The sequence below is a fragment of the Pristis pectinata genome, chromosome 17, assembly GCF_009764475.1.
Source record: "Pristis pectinata isolate sPriPec2 chromosome 17, sPriPec2.1.pri, whole genome shotgun sequence".
NCBI lineage: Eukaryota > Metazoa > Chordata > Chondrichthyes > Rhinopristiformes > Pristidae > Pristis > Pristis pectinata.
The window spans coordinates 3499108-3519113 of record NC_067421.1 but is presented as its reverse complement, the minus strand read 5'-3'; the positions used below and the strand labels follow the sequence as shown (position 1 = coordinate 3519113).

The following is a 20006-nucleotide window of genomic DNA, read 5'->3' as shown; positions in this document are numbered from 1 at the left end:
CACTAACCACAAGTACGGAGACTCCCTGGATGACTAAATATATCCCAGAAACTATCAGTCTCAGCCCTGAATATACTGAAACCTGGGTCTCCACAGTCCACAAGTCAAGAATATCAAGGTGAACCATCCTCTGATGAAGGAAGCAGCTTCTGAACTTTGTCCTTGAAGTTCCAACCCCTTCATTCTAAGTGATCTATAGTGACCCTTCACTATAGACCACTCAGACAGCAGAAACACTCTCCCTGTATCCTGTCTGTCACACCCTTCAACAATTCTGCAAGTCTCCATTGGATCTCCCCTTCTTCTCCTTAACCCCAGAGAATACAGGCCCAAACCACTCACGGTCCCCTCACACAGACAACCTGCCCTCTCTGGAACCAATCCACTCAGTGTGGGGAACAGTCACTGCACTCCCTCTGTTGCAGGTAGATCCTTCCTGAGGTAATGTGACCAGACCTGGACACAATGTTCAATGTGCGCTCTCACCAGGGCCCTATATAATCCCAGTGAGACATCTCTACTCCTGCTCTCCAATCCTCCTGCATCACAGGACAAAATCCTGTCGGCCTCCCTAATGACCTGCTGTCCCTGCACGTTACATTTCAGTGGTTTGGACACCCAGGTCCCTCTGAACACTTCACTCTGTCCCCATGGAAAAGTTCTGTCCGTTTTTCGGTTTCTTTTGGGAGTGGATGACCTCACATTCCCCCATATTCTGTTCCGTCTGCCCTGTCCTCACCCATTCAATTATCTTGTCTGCACCTCAAAACATTCATTGTCTGGAGGTGCTGACACTGCCCACAGCTCTGTAACACCAGCAGACTTTAGAGTCACAGAGTTATACTGCATAGAAACAGGCCCTTCAGCCCAACTCGTCCATGCCGACCAGGTGGCCTTCCTGAACTGTTCCCATTTGCCTGCATTTGGCCCACATCCCTGTAAACCTTTCCTCTCCATGGAACTGTCCAAATGCCTTTTAAACATTGAAACCGTACCAGCCTGTACCACCTCTTTTGAGAGTGCCTTCTATGTACGGGCCACGTTCTGTGTGAAAAACCTGCTTCTGGCCCCTTTTAAACATTTCCTCTCTCACTTCAAATTTATGCCTTTAGTATTGGACTCTCCTCACCTGGGGAAAAGACATTGTCTGCTCATCTGACCTATGGCCATCATGGTTTTATAAACCTCTTCAAGGTTACATACGCTTCAGGGAAATAAATCTTCGCCCATCCAATCTCTCCTTATCACCCAAGCCCTCCATTCGCGGACACAGCCTTAAATCTCTTTTGCACCCTCTACAGTTGAATGACATCCGTCTCACAGCAGGACAACCAGAACTGTACGCAGTGCTCCAAATGCAGCTTTCCCAACTTCTTGTGCAGCTGGAACATGATGACCCAGTTCCGGAACCCAATATTCTGTCCAATGAAGACAAGCATGTCAAACGACTTCTTCACGACACTTTCTACCTGGGTTGGTCGGTAGGAATGAGCTATCTGCATCCCCAGGTGTCTGCGTTCTACGAAACTCCTAGGGCCCGACCACTTACTCTGTCAGTTCTACCCTGGTTTGTCTAACCGACGTGAAATATTTTGCATTCAGCTGCCGTTCCTCGGCCCACTTACCTCGTTGATCAAGATCCCTTTATAATCTTAGACAAATGTCTTCACTGTCCACTTTTCCACTCAGTTCAGCATCATCTGCAAACTTACTGACCATGCCACCTACACTGCCATCCAAATCTTCCATATAAGTGATTCTGATACAAACAACAGCAGATCCAGCACTGATCCCTGTTGTACACCTCTGGTTACAGGCCTACAGGCTGAAAAACGAACCTCCGTCTCCTACCATCAAGCCAATATTGTGTCCATTTGACCAGCCTCCTTGGATCCCATGTGATCCAACTTACCAGACTAGCCAACCATGTGGGACCTTGTCAAAGGCCTTGCTGAAGTCCATGTAGACAATGTCTACCACATTTCCTTCATCTACCTTCGTGGTCACATCTTCAAAATAAAATCTCGACCAAATTAGAGAGACACAATTCCCACAGACCGGGCCATACTGACCATCCATAATCAGTTCTTGCCTTTCCCAATGCACCTAGATCCTGTCTCTCAGAACCCCATCCAATAACTGTCCCACCGCTGACGTTAGCCCAACCAGTCTGTAGCTCCCAGGGTTTTCCTTGCAGCCCTTCTTAAATTACAGCACAACAATGAGCCACCCTCCAGTCTTTCGGCCCCTCACCCGTGGCTATCGATGATACAAGTCTCTCCACAAGGGGCACACAATGTTTTCCCGAGCTTCCCGTAATCTATCAGGATACACTTGGTCGAGCCTCAGGGCTTTATCCACCTTTGTGCATTTTAAGACTTCCAGCACCTCCTCCACTGTCATGTGGTCTCTCTTCCCGAGTTCCCTTCCATTCATGTCCTTTTCCACGGTAAACACAGATGGGAAATATTCGTTAAGGACCTCACCCATATCCTATGCTTCCACATATAGATCGTCTTTGTCGATCTATATGGAGCCCTGTTCACCCCTACTGTTTAACTGTTGTATTCGAAATGTGCGCCTGGTCCTTGGGCTCAGTGTGGGAATGAATGTCTCTGCTGTCTGACACTTGGAACTGATGAGCTGTGTGTGTCTCTGTGCACTTTAACGTACCTGGTGTGTGAAATACGGAGCGCCTGCTCTGTTTCTTGTGCCTCGGGGAGAGTTGATTGAAGTCTCTCCCTGTGGGAAGGAAAAGGAAACGGGATCAGTGAGGGAGAGGTAAAAGGCAGACGGCTGTGTGAAGCGGCCAGTGCAGCCAGTGCCAGTGTGTGAGGCCGCTGCAGGGCTGCAGCTCTCAGCTTCTGCTGACCAGCAGAGGGCGGCAGCTCCAAACCAAGTGAGGGACACACACACCGCCACATCCCGGCACGGATCCGCGAATGGGACTGCCCATGGAGCCCGGAGATGTATACAGCTCGCATTTCCACTCACCTGTCCCGTGGGACTCGTCGCTCAACCGGAGCCAAACCGCCGCTGTTTAAACTGTGCTACACCCCCCTCCCGCACCTCTCACTGGGAGCCTGCAACAGACGTTCTGTGTAAAACTGCCCCCACCCTGAGTGTCCGGCTCTGTGTCCACTGCTCTCTGTCCAGTAACAACACACGAGGGGAGACTGGAACCAAACCGGGGATTTTTCCTCCTCGTCTGGGGAGAGGAAGCAGCAGTGACCGTCACCGGCAGTTCCTCCTCACTCCTCCTGCCCCGCCCTGCCCAACCGCAGCCCGGGAACTGCCTCTCCCTCCCCACTCACTCCATGTTCCGTGTCCAGTCGCTGCTACACTCCACCTTTTACCCCCAGCCTCCACTGCCCCGGGTCCGGACTCCATGCCGATCCCTGAGCCCAACTGCGGAGCCACTCCCAGAGCGATGCGCTGCTGGAAGGAGGCTGCTGTCAGCGCCCTGCGCCCGGGCTCCCGGGCCCGGGAGCTCTCCATTCCCGGCTGCTTTAAACCCGCTCCCGCCGCTCGCTGAGGGAATGGCGCTCACAGGCGGAGCTGCCGCAGACTCCGCATGTGATCTGCCGCCCGCTGTCAATCATTGCCAGGGGCGGGGCTACGCGGCGCATGCGCTTTTGTCCGCCTGACATCGCAGATCAAAGGCCAGGTGCGACCTTTCCCCAGTTCAGTTTGATCAAAGTCTGAGAGAAGGGTCCGTGGCTGGGCGAGGGACAGGCCGGATTTAAACCCGGGAGCCGTCCGCTGTAAAACATGTGCACTTGGGATCGTTCTCTGCAAAATGTTTCAGCTGTTCCTGAGGCCAAACACAATGTCTCTTGTACATGGGAAACTTTTCTGTCCCGAGATCTCTGCAGACCGGCCTGTTCCACATTCCGGATGTCCGATGAAATGATCACTTCAACAACAAACTCTTTATCGCTTTTACTGTTATTTTCTTCAAAATTTCTCTTGTATTTCAATGATGCTGGGAGGAGCACATCAGGGAAGGCAGCATCCTCGGAGAAAATCAGGCGGTAAAAATTTCGGATTAGGGCCCTTTGGAAACAGAAATAAACAGATGTTTCTGGAATTGAACCCCGGTCTCCCGCGTGACAGGCGGGGATACTGACCACTATACTAACGAGGAACCCACGGCAGTATGTGATATGTCACTCGGCTGTCAGGGTACCGGAGGGTTCACAGGTTCATCCCGGTGTTTGTTGGTCGACTATTGAACCGGTACTTTTCAGACTCCCAACTCACTGTGTGACTGGAGGGGTCTCAGGATTCTCCAGCGATTCAGTCACTGATTGTGTTCAAGGACGCTCCGAAGGAGGGGCTCCTACTCGGATCTGATTGTGTGTTTGGTGTAAGGAACATTCATAATCAGTATTTACTTTCTTGGTAACTAATACAAGAAAAAATTCGTACGTTATGAACGAAGGCAGTGCGTTATTGATTCCAACGAGCCACATTGTGTCAGGACTGGCCATCTCTGCCCGTCATCTACCCGTGAATTAGACTTTTTTTTACTTGCATTAGTGCAGTCTGCCCTGCTGGAGCACGATTTGGGATCCTTCTCTGTAAAGTGTTACAGATGTTCCTGAGCCTGTCTTCTCCACACAACCTCGCAGACACAGCGTGACCGTGCGGGAGTTGATATCTGACGGCAACATTCCCGGTTTAATGTGCTCGGAGTGACTGACTCCGTCACTGAGTGTAATACCAAATGGGGCTGAGGTACAGACTCGCTGAGGGGATATTTGGGGAAAGAGGCTGAACGCAAAGTCACTTCCGCTCGGGAGCCTGTCGCGAGCCCGGGCTCACTGCAGACTGGGCTGTGCCACATTCCCGATGTCAAATGTACTGGCACTTCAACACCAAATGCTTTATTGCATTTACATTTTGTTAAATTCAAAATTGCTTTTCTTTTCCCAGTTATATTTCAAAGCCGAAAAACCGTCTCCCCCTCGGAGAATTGAACATCGGTCCTCCGCGTGACAGGTGGGGAGACTAACCACTATACTCACAAGGAGACAAGGTCGCGAACTAACGAACAATGTAATCAGTCATTCGGTTGTCAGGGTACAGGAGAACTCACAGAATCGCCCCGATGTTTGTTTTGTTGACTGTAAAACCGGCGCCTTTCAGACACCCACCTCACTGTGTAACTGGACGGGTCTCAGGATTCTCCAGCGATTCCGTCACTTACTGTTGTCAAGGACCGGCCGAAGGTAGGGCTCCCATTGGGGCATGACTGCGTATGGTTGGAAAGGATATTTCTAATCAGGATTTATTTTCCCATTTACTGATAAGAGAGGCACGAAAGGATTTATCGCTCTTCTACTGTTACAGGATCGACTCGCACATCGGTCCGATACCTGTTTAACAATCACTGGGCGCTGTGTGACTCCGGTCCGTTGGAGGGTGGCGGCATCAACTGGACGGAACAGGTACTGCAGCAGAGTGAGGAATGACCCGTCAGAAAGCAGCTCGGCGACTCGTGATCAAGTCACAAGAGTCAAACAGCACTGGAGAAGGTTCAATACCCGAATGGCCTGCACATTAGTGCGGCGATGGTAGTACAGTGGTGAGCATAGCTGCTTCCCAAGCAGTTGACCCGGGTTCGATTCCCGGCCATCGCAGGTTCCAGAGTTTAATCTCCCGACATCGCGACTGTTACAAGTAAACCTTTGACAGAACGACGATCTGTCCAGAACTCGAGGTCTCGACTGCTCTGCTTATGCTAATCCGTGGTTAACTTGCTGAATTCAGTTCGTTCGATGAGTGAGGGTAAGAGATCCCATCGCCGTTTCATTAATCGTCACTTACTTTGAGCAGGTCAGTGGGTCAGGGAAGGAATTCCCGACCCTCACCTTTTCCCGTAAACCCATGAACGGATCAGTGCAGCTTCCGGTTCTCACACGGTCGGGGATTCCCACAGCAAACTAGGACATATGTGGTAGCCCATTACAGCAAGGATGTGGAGGCTTTGGAAAGGGTGCAGAAGAGATTTACCAGGACGCTGCCTGGATTAGAGGGTATGAGCTATAAGGAGAGATTGAACAAACTTGGGTTGTTTTTCTGGAGCGTCCGGGGCTGAGAGGAGGCCTGATAGAAGTTTATAAAACTATGAGGCATAGAGAGCGCCGGCAGGCAGATATATTTCCTTCGATAGAAATGCCAAATACAAGCGGGCATGTGTTGAAGTTGAGAGAGGGTAAGTTTAAATGAGTTGTATGCGGCAAGTGTTTTGCACAGAGACTGGTGGGTGTCTGGAATGACCTGCCAGGTGCAGTAGTGGAAGCAGATACGATACTTCTGTTTGTCAGGCTGTTAGATAGGCACATGGATAGACAGGGAATGGAAGGATATGCTCAGGGATTGGTGGGGGGGGGGTGGATATGGATCATGTCCAGGCAGAAGAGTTTAGTCTAATCCTGCATCGTATTCTGCACAGACATGGTGGGCCGAATGGCCTGTTCCTGTGTTGTACTGTTCTATGTTCTATGATCCCAACATTTCCTAGATGACGTGTTCACACTGAGTGACGTCAGTCTATTCACCCCCTGCTCCCTGTCTATGTTTACCCTGTGCATTCTTTCCCCTCACTACCCCTACGTTCCGACACGGACTACATCTGGTGCTTATGCACTGACAGGTGTAAAACGGTCACAGTTTCACACAGCCCAGAAAGGTCCATACCGACCGTAGCATCCACCTCTGTGCTGAAACCGTTTTCCAGCACTTGTCCCAAAACGTCTCTGTCTTACTGATTTAAATGTTAATCTGGTTACTTCATCAATGTTGTGAGAGTTCCTGCCTCCGCCGCCCCCTCAGGTCGTACGTTCTAGACACCAACCACCCTTTGCATGAAAACATTCCTCACAACATCGTGGCCGAAGAGCCAGTACTGTGAAGTAATGTTTTATGTTCTATGTTCTATAATTGCTTCGTCGGTAGTCACTGGCGAAGTTCCGAAAGACTGGACGGTGTCCAATGCTGTTCTATTCTTCAAGATGGGTAGAATAGTCAGGCCAGGGTACAACAGGCCGGTGAACATGACTTCAGCTGTAAGGAATTTACTGGAGGGAATTCTGAGGGACAAGATCTACCATCAATTGAACAGTGAATGTTTTGTGCGTGGGAGTTCCCGTCTGACAAATCCTTTAGACATTGTCGAAGAGGTAACTGAGTAGAAAGAGAAAGGCAGTGCAGTGGATGGTGCCTATATGGACTTCATTAAGGCTGTTCAACGTTCCGCATGGCAGGTTGTTCTGGAAGGTGAGGTCGCGAAGCGTTAAGTGAGAGCAGGCAAACTGGATTCAGAATTAGAGCGATGACAGGAAACAGAGGGTGATCGATGAAGTTGGATTTTCCGAATTGAGATCTGTGACGATTGGGGTGCCCCAGTGGTCAGTGTTGGTTCACTGTAAGTCATTATATATGTAAATGATTTGGATTTGTATGTACATTGGACGATTAGCAACTTTGCTGATGATACTAACTTAGGGCGTCTTGTTGACAGTGAAGCAGGTTACAATGATATTCAAAGGGATCTTGATCAGTAAGCGAGATGGGCTGAGAAGTGGCAAATGGATATCTACTTCTATCAATGTAAGGTGATTATTTTGGACAGTCAAACCAGGGTAGAATTTAAACAGTGAATGGCAGGGCACTGAACGAATGTTGTGAAACAGAGGTATCTGGGAATACAAGTGCACAGTTCGCTGAAAGCGGCTGCGCAAGTAGAGAGGGCGATGAAGAAGGCGTTTAGCATGCTGGCCTTCCGCAGTCAGGGAATCGAGTTCAGGAACATGGACATTATTTTCTAGTTGTATAAGTCGTTGGTGACGCCGTACTTGCACTATTGTGTACATTTGTTGTCACCCGGTTACAGGAAAGATACTGTCAAGCTGGACATGGTGTAGAAGAGGATTACGAGAACGCTGCCTGGACGAGAGGGCCTGAGTCACAGGGAGAGGTTGTCCACGCTGCCTCTTTATTCCCTGGAGCGCAAGGGAATGAGTGGTGACCTCATCGAAGTTTATAAAATCATGAGGAGCATGGATAAGTTGGGCGTTCACAGACTTTTCCCACAGGGTTGTGGAGTCCAAATCTAGACGGGACAGAAACAAGATAAAAGGAGAGAGATTTAAAAGAGACATGAGAGTTAACCTCTTTACACAGAGTGTGGTTAGTACCTGGAATGAGCTGCCGAGGAAGTTGTTGAGGCGGGTACAATTGCAACATATAAGAGCGATTTGGAAATGGGAAGGGCTTGCAGGGTTCTGGGGCGAACGCAGAAAACTGATACCAGCAGGTAGGTTGATGTGATAGGTATAGAACAGTTGGGCTGAAGGGCCTGTGTCCGTGCTGTATTATTCTGTGACTCCATGACTCCTGAATTCCGTTCATCTCACACCGCTCCTCCCTCAATCTCTCTCTTCCTCCCTCTCTCTTCCCACCTTCCCTCCTTCCATCTCCCTTCCCCAACGCTCCACGATCAATTGTGTATCTCAGTGATCAGTGGACGGTTCTCTGTTCTTTTGACACATCTGAAGGTCTCGGATAAAAATGTAGCTGGGTGGGATAGTAATTGTGGAGATGACACAGTGATTCGTGGCGTTGTGGGCAGTGTAAATGGCTGTAAAATTGCAGATGAGGTTTAATCTAGGCAAGTGCGAGGCTTTACACTTTGGGAGCTCAAGTCCAAGGCAAAAGTACACAGTTCATGGCCAGCACATTAACAGCACTGATGTGCAGACTGATATTGGTGTTCAAGTGCATAATTTCCTGTAAGTGGCCACGCAAACAGATAGCTTGCCAAAGAAGTCGTACGGCTTTCTTGCCTTCATCGACTGGGGCAGTGAGTAAAAATGTTGGAAAGACATATTGCTGCTGCTCAATCAGTTGTTTCGCATTTAGAGTAAAGTGTGCAGTTCTGGTGGTCACACTCTAGGATCGACGTGGCAGCTTCAGAGATGGTGCAGAGGATGTTCGCCAAGATGTTGCCTGGCTTGGAGAGTAATAGAGACAAGTAGAGGGTGGACAAACTTGGATTGTTTTCTCGGGGGTTTTGGAGGCTGAAGAGCGATCTGACAGAAATATCTCAAGTTAGGAGAGGCATAGATAATCCAGATAGTGTTTATCAGAGGCTGAAAATATCAAATGCTAGGGGAAATAAGTCCCCAGAGACTGATGAGATAAACACCATGTTAATGAGAGAGGCAAGATATGAGATTGAGGAGGCTTTGATCAAGATTTTCTGGTCCACACCAGCCACTGACGATGTACACGTGAAATGGAGAGGAGTTAATAGAACATAATACAGTACAGCACAATACAAGCCCTTCTGTCCACAATGTTGTACCGACCTTTAAACCTGGCCTAAGGCTATCTAACCCCTTCCTCCCATATATCCCTCTATTTTAAATTCCTGCGTATGGCTATCTGGTAATCTCTTGAATTTGACCAATGTAACTGCTTCCTCCAACGTCCCAGGCAGCGCAGTGCATGCCGCAACCACGCTCTGGGTAAAAAACCTTCCGCTGATATCTCCCTTGAACTTCCCACCCATTACTTGTAAGCCATGCCCTCTTGTATTGAGCCTTGGTGCCCTGGGCAAGAGCCGCTGGCTGTCCACTCTATCTATTCCTCTTAATATTTTCTACACATATATCATGTCTCCTCTCATCCTCCTTCTCTACAAAGAGTAAATTCCTATCTCCCTTAATGCATACTCTCTAAACCAGGCAGCATGCTGGTAAATCTCCTCTGCACCCTTTCCAACGCTTCCAAATCCTTCCAAAATGAGGCGACCAGAACACGACACAGTACTCTAAGTGTAGTATAACCAGATATTTTGAGCTGCATCATTACCTCGCGGCTCTTAAACTTGATCCTTCGAGTCAGAGAAGCTAACACCCCATTAGCTTTCTTAACTAACCGATCCACCTGTGAGGCAACTTTCAGGGATCAGTCGACATGGATCCCCAGATCCCTCTTCTCCTCCACACTACCAAGAATCCTGCCATTAACTTTGTACTTGGAGTCTGTCCTTCTAAAGCGTACCACTTCTCCGGATTGAACTACATCTTCCACTTATCAGCCCAGCTCTGCATCCTATCGATGTCCCTCTGCAATCTTCGACAATCCTCTGCACTATCCACAACACCATCAACCTTTCAGTCATCTGCAAACTTACAATCCACCCTTCTACCCCCTCATCCAAGTCATTGATGAATATCACGAAAAGCACTGGTCCCAGAACCGATCCTTGTGGGATACGGCTAGTCACAGTCCTCCAATCTGAATGCACTCCCTCCACCAAAACACTCTTCTTTCTACAGGAAAACCAATTCAGAATCCACACGGCCAAACCTCCCTGGATCCCATGCCCTCTGACCTTCTGAAGAAGCCTACCATGTGGAACCTTGTCAAATGCCTTACTAAATTCCATGTAGACCACATATACTGGACTACCTTCATCAATCTTCCTGTTCACCTCCTCAAAGAACACCATCAGGCTTGTGAGAAATGATCTACCTTCACAAAGCCATGCTGGCTGTCCCGTTAATGTAGTTCCATAAGTCAAGAAGTGAAATAGGGTTATTGCTTGAAATGAAAGACCGATGAGTCTCATGTAAGCGGTAGCGAAGTGATGGAGAGTATACTTAGGGATGGGATTGATGAGCATTTGTGAAACAATGGCTTAATTGTGGTCAGACAGCGTGGCTTTGTGTGGGGCAAGACAAGTCTACGAAGTTGATTGAGTACTTGAAGGATGTGATGAAGTTCGTTGATGAAGGTAGGGATGTGGATATTGTCTTCGTGGATTTTAGTTAGACATTTTGGAAGGTCCCTCACTGTCGACTCATCAAGAAGATTACGATGCCTGCGATTCACGGTGACCTGGCCGTTTTAATTCAGAATTGGCTTGCGCACAGAAGTCAGAGGGCAGTGGTCGATGGGACTTATTCTGGCTGGTGGACCTTGCCAACCGGAGTTCTACAGGGATCCGGAGAAGAATCGATGTTGCTTGTCATATATCAAAAAACACTGGATAAATATGTGGATCAGCGAGTTAGGAAGTTCGCAAACGGTACAAAGATTGGTGGTGTTGTCGTCCCGAAATCAATTTTCCGTTTCCGTCCGCTGTAAATAACACAGTGGCACAAGGTCGATTCGAACAAGTACCTTTATTAGCAGTGCACCGCTAGGAGAATTCTCTTCAGCACTCACTAAGAGTCGCTTCCCGAGTTCTCCCCGAACAAAGGGCAGACAGACATTTATACAGGAATTGTCACGCATATCTCATTCAAATGGCGCCGCGAGTTTCGCTCAAGCTATAGAGATCTCGAGACAGCTATCACACCTTTTGTCTTAGTATAATTGAGTTATAATCAAGGCTTTCAAAGGCAGATATCACCCTTCATTGTTCAGACCAAGTCTTCACCTCGATGTTAATTACACTCAGTATCGCCACTGTCTGACATATCGGAATGGTTCGTTACCCGAAACAAAGGCAGTTAACATACTTAACATTCCAACCTAACTAGTGGGTCAGCAGCTTGCTAGTCCTTCCTAAAGAAATATATATATTATTTACCAGTTATAGATATGGTTGCTAATCTTAACCCTTCACCTCCTCAGTGTTGTGGATAGTTTTAAGGATTGGCAACAGATACAGAGGGATACATATCTGTTGCAGAGATGGTTTGATGAGTGGCTGAAGGAGTTTAATCATGCAAATGCGAGGTATAGCACTTTGGGAGATCAAATGTAAAGAGAGAAAACCTTGGTAAAGGCAAGATCTTTAACAGTGTTGAAGTACAGAGTGATGTTGGGGTGCAAGTGCAGACGTCCCTGAAGTGGCTGCAGAAGTAGTAGGATGGTGAGGAAGATATGCGGCATGCCAGTCTTCATAGGTCTGGCCATGGAATATAAGCTGGAACGTGAAGGTGCAACCCGCATTTAGAACAGTGTGTGTAATTCTGGTCACCACAGTACAGAAGGGATACGATTCTGCTGGGAAGAAAGCAGAGGAGAATCGCTGGCATTTTGCCTAGATTGGAGGTTATGGCGAAAGATTTGATGGGCTGAGCTGGTTTGCCCTGCAAGGTGATCTGAAAGAAATCTAACAGATTGTGAGAGGTATTGACAGTATTGATCTCGAAAATCTTTGTTCCCATGTCGGGCTGTCAAAAATCATGATGTCATCAGTTTTAGGTGAGTGGAAGGCCGTTTAAACGGGATCTGATTGATCGGATGTTTACATAGGTTTGGTCGTCAATCCATGTAACAAATAAATCAAATTGACCCCGCATAACTCCCAAAGTGTCTGTCACCAGAGACTGAATCATCCATTCTAGCTATCGCCTTCACACTGACGTCAGAGTAAATGACTTAAAGCTCCCGAGTTTCCATCACCATCCTCTCATCCACATGAAGGATTCATCTGGATCTTTCACTTTGAGGTAACTGTTCAAAGTCCACAGAATTCAGGATCACACGTCCGGACCCCATTGGCCCTTCATAGAATTTCGTGTACTGATTGGTCCATCTCAATGTGCCGTATTAATTTGGTTTATTTGCGAAGGTATCGTGAAAAAAAACTTGTCTTGCACACCTTTCATATTGATCAATTCATACAACAGTGCATTGAGGTAGTACGTGGTAAAACAATAGTTGAATGCAGAATAAAGTCTTATAGTTATAGAGAAAGTGCAGTGCAGATACACAAAGAGGTGGAAGGTCATAACAAGGTAGATTGTGAGGTGGAGATTCGATCCAGTCGTACGGGGGAAATATTTAACAGCGGGAAAGAAGCTGTTCTTGAGCCCGGTGGTACGTGCTTTCAGGTTTTTGTATCTTCTGCCCAATGGGAGGGGGAGAGGAGAGAATGCCCAGGGTGGGTGGGAATAAATCCTGGACATCTGCTCGCTGTTGTCTCGGTCATTTACATGTTGCTCCAGCCGTCCGGATACAAAGGGGATAACCGCAGATATTTGTTCAGTAAGTGTGATTAACGTCAGTCTGCACGGAGAGCAATTGTGTCACCTGGGTTTTTCCCACTGCTTTTAAAATCTGTTCCTTTCGATGATGTCTCACAGTGGGAACAGCCCGTCCGTCACTGACAGAGAGCAGCAGCTACACAGAGGAAGAAGATAATTCGGGAATTGCAAACAATAATGTGGGTAGTTACAAGAACGATTGGAAGCTGTAAATAGTAGACTCTGAAGGTCCAGTCCCCGATTAGAATCTGGGAACTGTAGAGTGAGGTGTTACAGGAATGCGCCGGGATCGGTAAAGACAAGAGTGGAATCTTACAGCGACGGGGAGGGGTGTATTCCCATATGCTGAGCACATTCTGTCTGATGCTCCTCGGAAAACAGTAGACCGTCGGATCCAATATTTACTCCAGACAATTCACCCCGTCTATTATCCCATCCCCGCTCTTGTTGCTGTTCCAGGTGAGTCCCTGTCCAACGACTCGACCAACAAACAGGTGAGAAGCAGTGGTCACGAGGTCCGGTAAAGAGGTCTGGTGGGTGGACTGTTCATTACGTGTGCCGGTTAATAAAGCGGAACGTCCCGACTAACTGAGCTCCGGTTGAGACAGATGCCATACCTGATCCGTGTGCGTGGATCAATGCCTCGAATGGGGTTTATCTCTGTGTTATTTATCCTCCGTTTCTCGATGCTATCTTTTCATTTCGCTGACACCTCCCCAACTGCATTTGTTCAATAACCATTGCTGACTCCACTGCCGTTCCTGTAATTCACGCTCTCCTCACTGTTGCCATGTCTGGTGATCCCGCTGACGGAACAATCCGTGGCAATCATTAAACTGATATTTTTGCATTCATCGTAGTCTATTTTCAACCTGAAGCCTCTGGTAGTTTGCCACCGCCTCCATCCCACTGCCGGACACTGCTTGCGGCTGAATTAGACCGCTCCGCCGGGGACTCGGGAGTGTTCACCATGATCTCCAGTGTGGCTGCGTCATGTTACCAACCTGTAGCAGATGGCTGCCCCGACAGACTGACACTGTCTCACAGGGTAATAAATAGAAGGAGAACCCTGGACTGATTCACCCACAACTGATACAAAGTCACTGCATAAAGAGTAGGAAGAGTGACCGTGTCTCCAACACACACTCACCCCGGGTCACCACAAAATGATCTGCGACGCTCTCACAGAGCACTGAGAAATGACCAGGATCAGGAGATTCGGCTGATTCCGCAAACTGACCAGTTACGTCCGCAAACTGATATTACGTCTCACTCAACCAAAGCTCAAAGAGTGAGGACTTTGAACTTTATGAACTGGAACACGTAATGAATCGTTCACCGTCAGCTATCTATACCGGACCATGGAACCACCTCTTCTCACTTGTCTGTTGGTCGAGGTGATGAGGTTATTTTCCAGTTGCTGGCTGATTTCACTGATCTTTAATCCCCGTCTCCAGCGGACAACCACGGTGTCAGGTACAACTGTCGTGGATTACCGAGATTCGATAATGATCAGGAGACGCAGAATATTCTTCAAGAAGTTAAACCTTTATTTGCAAACAAAGGCTGTGACGGTCAGAGAGCTGGTCACTGATCGCGCCTGGACAAAGGATCACAGTTCTTCTTATAGCCCCTTCCTAGTCCAGTTGGCATTATCAATCATGCCACTTTCAGCTGCAGAGCGACATCTAATTTACAGACCCTCGTTCCTCAACCGCTTGCATTCTGCCACAATTCTTTTCACAAGTCTTTCTCTAATCTAATCACAACATGCTTGTACATTGCTACAGTTGTTTTCTAAGCTAATCACATTATACTCTGGTCATTTATGCAGTACAGACATTTGTTATAGGCACCGGGTCGCATTAGGTCGTCATGCTTGGTCACCCGTGAATTATCGGACCCTTCCCGAGCGCGGGCTTTCCCTTGGTGAAGAAGCAGAAGTTGCCAGCGCCACCTTGGGCACAGAACAAATTATAAGTAAACATGTGGGTACAGCCTCTATTTTGTGTATATTCCATACAAATACTTCCAACGCTGAATCCAAGAACAGGTTTCCACACGATCTCCCTCTCTGTGAATCTGCTGACGTTGCTCCAAGCCCGCTGTCATGTTTGTGTTTATTTCCCTCCTCACAGTGAACGTGCTGACGATTGTGGTCCTGTCGCGGGGAAGTTGCGGTCTCTCCAAAGGTGTCACTCTCTACTTGGTGGCCATGGAAATGGCGGATCTACTGGTCGTTGTCCTCGACCTGATACTGAGGCAGATTCCGATTGTTTATCGGGGATCGTTTTCTTTCCTCAGGTACATCCCCGTGTGTAATATCCACGCCGTCCTGCTTTACGCAGCCACCGACTGTTCTGTCTGGTTCACCGTCGCTTTCACCTTTGATCGGTTTGTGGCCATTCGTTGTCAAAAGCTGAAAGCGAAATATTGCACCGAGAGAACGGTGGCTGTTGTTCTGGGGGCGGTGAAGGTGCTGAGTTGTTTGAAGAACATTTTCTGGTATTTCATGCTCTCAGGAGACTACATGTTTATTAATATGCCTTGGTTTTGTTGGGACAGTTTGGGCATTATGGATGTGGATCGCAGTCGAGCTCCTCCATTAACTTCTCACGCCGGTGCTTTGACCATCAGTCACGTTTTAGTGGCGAGCAGAGCCCGCAAGAGACTCCGGGGTCACACCAGTGGGGACAGTCCCAGAGACCCGGAGATGGAGAGCCGCAAGAATTCCGTCATTTTACTTTTGGTTGTGTCGGGGAATTTCGTCCTTCTGTGGGCTCTGTTTACGGTGCATTCTGTGTGGCTACGATTACATTACATTTCTGTGGCTGGGTTTCCACCTATGACTGTAAGGGAACTGAGCCTCATGCTACAGCTCCTGAGCTGCTGCACAAACACGGCTCTTTTCGCGGTGACCCAGAATAAGTTCAGGGAGCAGCTGAAGGAGGTGGTGAAATCTCCCCTCACTCTCATTGTGATATGCGCTCAGCGCGGAGAGGAGCTGAGAAATCCGCACCGCTACTCCGCCTGAACTATCTCCGTCTCTCCCACTCCAAATACACTGAGGTGAAATAGGTAGAATCGGGCCGGGAATTGTGAACTGGAAAGAATATTGTCTCAACTCTGTGACTTTGTTTTCTTCCAAATGATTTTGTTTCCTTGAATAAATCGTGTATAATTCATGTTTAATTTGTTCTACTTGAGAATGCTGCTGATATAACGCGATGTGCCTGTGCTGACGCTGCAAGTACGTTTATCATTGCACCTGTGCGGTCGTGCACTTGTGCATCTGACAATAAACTCGAGCTTGACTTTGACTTTGAATGATCTGAATTCGGTTCTTCTCGGCAGAATTACGTCAGGCCGTTTGAGGTTTTGATTCTCAGATCCAGAGACCTGGGTTGGAAAACAAGGTACAGACCAGACATAGGCCCTTCAGCCCACGGTGTTGTGCCGGACTAATTAAACAAGTTTTTAAATGCTTAACTAAACTAATCTTTTTTTCTTACTCAATGTCCATAACCCTCCATTCCCTGTACATCCATGTGCTCCAATCATATTTCCCTCCACCGCCATACCAGACAGCGGAATCTAAGAACCAAGCACAGAGGGTGAAAAAAACCTGCCTCACAATCTCCTTTGAACTTGCCGCCTCTCACCTTTATGGCATTTACTCTGGCATCAGGCATTTTGTCATTGGGAAAAAGATGCCGGCTGTCTACTCTATCCGTGCCTCTCGTAAGCTTATGAACTGCTAGAAGTTCTTCGCTCAACCTCCGACGCTCCAGACAAAACAACCCAAGTTTGTCCATCTTCTCCCAACAGCATATGCCCTCTAATCCAAGCAGCATCCTGGAACTTCAGCACCCTCTTCAAGGACTCCAATCCTTCATGAAACGGGGCGACCAGAACTGAATGTAATACTCCAGGTGTGGCGAAACCGAGGTTTCAAACAGCAGAAACTTAACATCGAGAATCTTGAAGTCAGTGCCTGGTCTAACATAGGCAAACATGCCATATGCCTAATTTAACGCCCTATCAACCTGTGCAGACACTTTCAGAGAGCTATTGATATCCACCGCAAGATCCCTCTGTCCATCAACACCTTTGAGGTTCTTGCCATGAACAGTGTGCAGTCACTTTATATTTGATCTCCAAAGGTGCAACACCGATCATTTGGCCGGATTAAACTCCATCTGCGAATTCCCCTCCCATATCTGCAACTGACCTGCATCCCACTGTATCCTTTGTCAATCTTGCAAACAATCCACAACTCCACCAATCTTTGTATCGTCTGCGAACTTAAGAACCCACCCATCCGCATTTTCTTCCAGGTTAATTTTGATATTTCACAAACAACAAAGGTCCCGGTCCGATCCCTGGGGAACACCACTATTCACGGACCTCCAGCCAGAATCAGTCCCATCGATCACTATCCTCTGTATTCTATGGGCAAACCAGTTCAGAATCCAACCAGCCAAGTCACGGTGGATCCTATGCATCTTCAAGATCAGAATCAATTTATTATCACCGTCTTAAATACCGTGAAAGGTGTTTGTTTTGCCGCAGCGCTGAAGTGCAGAGGCATAAAACTACTAGAAACTATTAAATAAATAAATAGTACAAAATACGCAACAATCAAGTGGTGCTCATGGACCGTTCAGAAATCTGATGGCGGACAGGAAGAAGCTTTTCCTGGATCGGGGACCGTGGGTCTTCATACTCCCTGATGGTCGTCACGAGAAAGGCATTTCTCAGATAGTGAGGCTCCTAAGTGACGGATGCTGCATTCTTAATGCACGGCGTCTTGATCATGTCCTCGATGATGGGGAAGGTTGTGCGCGCGATGGCGCTGGCTGACTCCACAACCCTCTGCACCCTCTTTCGATCCTGTGCATTGGAGCTTCCAGACCAACAAAGAGTCAGAATTCTCTCCACTGTACATCAAAAGAAATTTACAAGACCGTCAGATGTCATACTAAATCTCCTCAAATTCCAATCGAAGTAGAGCCGCTCGCGTGTCCGCTTCGTGAATGCAATGAAAGCCAACTAACGAACTCTTTCTGGATTTCATGACACATATTTGTGAGAATAATGGAGTTGTTTCTGCGCGAGATTTTAATTTCCCCAATATTCCCCAGTCCTAAACTGAAACAGGGATAATTTGGGCGGAGTTAGACAGTATCCAGCAGACGTCGATTGGCTGAGACTGTTTCAAGCGAATGAAACGAATGGAAAGTGGGAGCCTTTAAATGTTGTGATATCAAGTGTCATGCTCCTGTTAGGGGGAAGGGTAAACCTGGCAAGTTCAGGGAACCCTGGCTGACGAGAGACATTTAAGTTCTCGTTAAGAAAAGAAGGAAGCGTACATTGGGTTTGCGAGGTCTGGTTCTTTCGAATCCCTTGATGACTACGAGAAAATTAAGAATACATTTCAGAGTGAAATCCCAAGAGGTTCTCCAGCTTTATTAAAATAGTGTGGATGGAGGAAGTAGGTCCTTCAGAGACAAGCAGGGCCGCGAACGTCTTGAGCCGCATGCTATGGGTGGGAATTTTAAGGAATATTTCTCTTCTAAGTTTCCTGCAAAGAAAACCATGGTGGCTGAGGGGATGAGGGAAACAGGTGGAGATGGGTTGGAAAATATTCATATTACCAAGAAGGAGGCTTTTCATGCTAGCCTTACAGTGCATGAAGGAGGATAAATCCACAGGGCCTGACCGAGTACATCCTCGGATTTTGCGAGAGCCTAGAAAGGAAATTGCAGAAGCTCTTGAGTTAATATTTGCTTCATCGTTAGCCACCGGTGAAGTTCCCGAAGGCAGGAATGTGGCTCATGTTGTTCCGTTGTTTAAAGAATGTAGCAAGGACAAACCAGGGTGTCTAGGGAGAGAGTTGGTTCCCACAGAGATTAGCAAGGCCGCGAATGTCTTGCGCCGCATGAGAACTTTAATGAACGTGTCTCCTCTATATTTACTGAGGAGAAAATCGTGGTTGCTCAGGACATGAGGGAAACAGGTGGAGATGGGTTGTAGAAGATTCATATTACAGGGGGTAGGGATTTGTAGCCTGACAGCACATGAAGGTGAGGACTTGCCAGCACTTATTGCCCATCCTTCATTGTTACTGTCACATGTTACGGGAATCAGTGAAAAAACATTTGCTTTTCATGCTATTCCGACCGATTATTCCATACATCGAGATGGCAGAAAACGAAAGAAAACATCACAGAATGCAGAATAATGTGTCATAGTTACAGCACTGCGGACAGAAAATAAGGTGCAAGTCCACGACAAGGTTGATTTGAGGTCAAAAGGTGATCATATCGAACTAGGGGACCATTCAATAGCTTTACAACAGAGGGACAGAAACTGTCCGTCAGTCTTGTGGTACGCGTCTTCAGGCTTTGGTATCTTCTGCCCGACGGGAGGGTGGAGAAGAGAGAATAACCGGGGTGTGGGGGGTCTTTGATTATGCTGGCTGCTTTACCGAGTCAGCGAGAAGTGTAAATGGAGTCCATGGAGGGGAGGGTAGTTTCCGTAATGTGCTGAGCTGTGTCCACAACTCTCTGCAGTATCTTACCGTCCCGGGCAGAGCAGTTGCCATGCCAAGCCGTAATGCATCGGCAAAGGATTCTTTCTGTGGTGAATCAATAAATGTTGGTGAGGGTCAACGGGGACATACCAAATTCCTTTAGGGTCCTGAGGAAGTAGAGGTGCTTGTGAGCTTTCTTGGCCGTGCGTCCACATGGTTGGACAAGGAGAGGTTATTGCTGATGTTCACTCCTGGGAAGTTGACGCTCTCGACCTCAGCACCGTTGATGTAGACAGGAGCATGTGAACCTCACCCTTTCCTGAAGTCAACGAAGAGCTCTTTTGGTTTGCTGACATTGTGGGACAGATTGTTGTTTTGACAAAATGGGACTAAGCTCTCTATCTCCTTTCGATACTCCAGCTAATCCGTATTTGAGATACGGCCAACTAAGGTGG

The 20006-nt window shown here is 47.8% G+C and overlaps 1 non-coding gene across 1 annotated transcript; it reads left to right on the top strand.

Moving 5' to 3' along the window:
* The first annotated feature begins 5573 nt into the window (after positions 1-5573).
* trnag-ccc (transfer RNA glycine (anticodon CCC)) lies at positions 5574-5645 on the top strand. The gene has a single exon. It is a non-coding gene; the product is annotated as a tRNA-Gly (tRNA).
* Positions 5646-20006: the final 14361 nt, after the last annotated feature.